Source organism: Microtus ochrogaster, unplaced genomic scaffold (assembly GCF_000317375.1).
Source record: "Microtus ochrogaster isolate Prairie Vole_2 unplaced genomic scaffold, MicOch1.0 UNK1, whole genome shotgun sequence".
In the NCBI taxonomy this organism is placed as follows: Eukaryota; Metazoa; Chordata; class Mammalia; order Rodentia; family Cricetidae; genus Microtus; species Microtus ochrogaster.
In genome coordinates this window covers 31,910,098-31,913,378 of record NW_004949099.1, presented here as the reverse complement: position 1 = coordinate 31,913,378, position 3,281 = coordinate 31,910,098, and the positions used below count along the sequence as shown (strand labels likewise).

The 3,281-nt window shown below is 43.2% G+C and overlaps 1 protein-coding gene across 1 annotated transcript in view; it reads right to left on the bottom strand.

Annotated features, from left to right (window-relative positions):
- Positions 1-1,009, bottom strand: part of LOC113458042 (zinc finger protein 239) — a 15,499-nt gene extending 14,490 nt beyond the window's left edge. Inside the window, exon 1 of the mRNA XM_026788292.1 lies at positions 961-1,009. The gene's annotated coding sequence lies outside the window, so the exon portion shown is untranslated. The remainder of the gene's footprint in view (positions 1-960) is intronic.
- Between the last annotated feature and the right edge of the window lie 2,272 nt (positions 1,010-3,281).

Sequence of the window (3,281 nt, the reverse complement as noted above, 5' to 3'; positions counted from 1 at the left end):
AAAAAAAAAAAAAAAGAGAACCTGGATACTTTAAGTAGGGCTCCACCCGGTGGCGAGGCAGTGTAGTGACAGCTAACGTGGAACTTCGCAGTCAGTGGACACTATGCAGAACCGGACGATACGATTTGCTAGGTTAATACATTTTAATGCCCCAAAGCCCTTGTTCCCCTTTGTATTGCATAGCCAATCTCATAATGAAGCGTGACAATAAAGAGAAAAATCACATGGTACACGATCTGACTCTAGGCAGGTACTCAATGCGAATGTCCTATTTTGTTCTAAGAAAACCTGTGTCCAGCTCAGAGACGAGGCATTTTTGGCGAAACACCAAACCACCCTGAACTTCATCACATTCTCAGGCTGGGGCAGATTATTCGAAAGATAGTTTTCTAGGGCATGCCCATCTCCTCAGACTTCCCTAATTCTGTACTTAGGTTCTGGAATAGGCTTTCTCAGGTTCTATGTGTCTTCTCTAAATGTGTATTCCAGCTACACAATACCCTTCCCTGACCTCTTCTCCTTAGAAATCTAACCGGTTTCCAGAATGCAGGTGGTAGTGCTGCGCAGCCTAAAACTCGGTACCCCTCGGGAACTCTCAGGAGTCCTTCGTGGTCTCCTGATGTCCAGCAACATCATCTTTGGGAAAAGGCCAAGTCATTCGACAGGAGCGGAGAAGGCTAGCTAACTAACCGCGAAGTCCTCAGATTCGCCCAGGCCAGAGCTCGACCGAGCAAGAGGAGGGTGTCCTCAGAGCAGCGGTTTGCTCTGTGGCAGGAGGAGCCTGGCCTCCGTGGGGTGGCCTTGTCCCGGGGCGTGATTCGGGGTACCGCGGCTGCTAGCACGTGGGGCCACGGCCACAGGGCGCGTTCCCAGCATCTGAGCCTTGCTCCGGGTCGCGGCATCCCTTCGTCTGGACCAAGACACTACTGTCTGCCCCTGAGGCAGCCCAGCCCTGCTCACCTCCGTAGGTAGGATTCACACCTGGAAACGCAGGACTCCGGGGCATCATCGAGGACTAGAACTACAAGTCCCAGCAGGCCGCGGGCGGTGAAGCGCTACTTCCGAGTCCACTTCCGGAGACGGTGGGCCACTGCTACTTTGGCGATCTAGCAATTTGTGGCCGAAGTAGATTCTCCGTCGTTCAAGTTGTTTTTAGCTTTTTTAATTGCAGACACATACGAGTAATTTCATAATACCCAAATGTCGTTTTCATTTGTTAAAATGCTGCTGGAGGGGAAATAACCAGTATAATATCGTCTTCAACCTTAAAAATCTTTTGAACCTGTTAACTAACTACTCCAAGTGAGCAATGTAGTGCAAGCATGTAATCTCATGACCAGGGAGGCTGAGGCAGGAGGATCGTGAGTTTGAGAAGCCCATGTCAGAAATTTAAACAAAGAAAAGAATTGGTCATTGTATATTTCATGTTCTTATCTCTGGAGGACCGTTTCCAGATCCATAAGGTGTAGCTTACCACCGCCTGTAATTCTAACCCGGCACCCTCTTCTGGCGTCATGTACACACCCCTCCCCTCCACATAAATAAATTATTTTATAAAACCAACAATTTAATATTCGGATATAAAGAACTAAAAAAAGTTGATCATAACTTGATTTAATAGATCAATGGACTCCCAGATCAGAATATATATTTTATTGTTGTTAGTTTGATTGTTTTGTTTTTCTTTTTTTTTTCTTTTTTCATTTCTTTTTGATTGTTTTGTTTTTCGAGACAGGGTTTCTCTGTAGCTTTGGAGCCTGTTCTGGAACTCCCTCTGTAGACCAGGCTCGAGCTCACAGAGATCTGCCTGTCTCTGCCTCTTGAGTGCTGGAATTAAAGGCGTGCGCCACCTTTTTAGCAAAAAGAGGCACAATGATTGATGCCATTATTTCTGAAAGAAAATGTCAGCAAAGTTGCATGGAATTAATAGTGTTATTTTGTAGTTATGTTTCACTTACCAAAAGGACTTCAGAATGCTTTCCTGGTGTGTTCTGTCTTCTCCCAAAAGGGTCTTCAGGTAAACCTGTGTCATGCATGTCCAACCTGTAGCCCACATGTGCCCCTGGGAAGCTGTGTATGTAGCCCAATACAAAAATCATAATTCTCAAACACTAGACTATTTTTGCAATTTCTTTGTGATTCAGTTAAACAGTTTGTCCGTTTATCTTCATGTGTACGTGTGTGGGCATATACATGTGGTGGCCAAAGGACACCTTGCAGGAGTCAGTTCTTTCTACTATGTGAGTCCTAGCCATTGGGTTCAGGTTCTCAGCCTTGGCTGTAGGCATTTTAACTGGATGGCCCAATTGCACCATTTTTGAATGTGACCTTTGTAAATGACAAACAACTTTGGCTAAGGCCTAGTGTAACTGACAGACCAGTTTCAGAGGCAGGAAGATTTTCAACACCATCTTACTCTGTCTTGGCAAGATTTGACAGTCCTTTTCCTTGTTTCCTGCTTATCCATTTCTGGATACCATGTACCTTGCCAGCATTCAAACATCTAGGGTCTCTTGAATTTTTGAAGATGTGTATTTTCCTGTAAAGATAAGAGCAAATCCCTTCCCCAACCCTATATGCTTTCCTTAACACTTGTATGGTTGTCACCGTTGTGGATGAGCTGTCATTTCTCTTTCTCAAGAGGTTTCTCTTTTTCAAACCTAATCTTTATTAATTTTGATGGTACCCATAGTTTTTCTTCTCCTGTGGAAATAAGAGCAAAACCCCTTCCCCAACGTAGCACATCTCCTGGCTTCCATTGTGAGATCAACACATTCTTGAAATAAACCGGTTGATTTAGTTCAGCAGACCTTTCCATTATCCAATGTCTTTCTGCTGCTGTTGTCCCTTTCTCATTGGCATTAAGAAAATTCAAGGTTAATAAAACATTATGTAACCTATTTCTGGGGGTATTTTCCACCCCTTTCTGTTTGTTTAACATATCTTTTATAGTTTGATTTGATCTTTCTAAAACTGCTTGGCCTGTAGGATTGTGTGGTATACCTGTAATATGCTTACTATTATAGTAAGCAAAAAACGATTTCATTTTCTTAGAGGCATATGCTCAACCATTATCTGTCTTTATTTGTGCAGGTATACCCATGATGACCATAACTTCTAATAAATGTGTTATTACTGAATCAGCCTTTTCTGAGCTTAAAGCAGTTGTCCTCTGAAAACTTGAATAAGTGTCAATGGTGTGGTCTACATATTTTAATTTGCCAAATTCTGCAAAGTGGATCACATCCATCTGCCAGATTTTATTCCTTTGAGTACCCTTT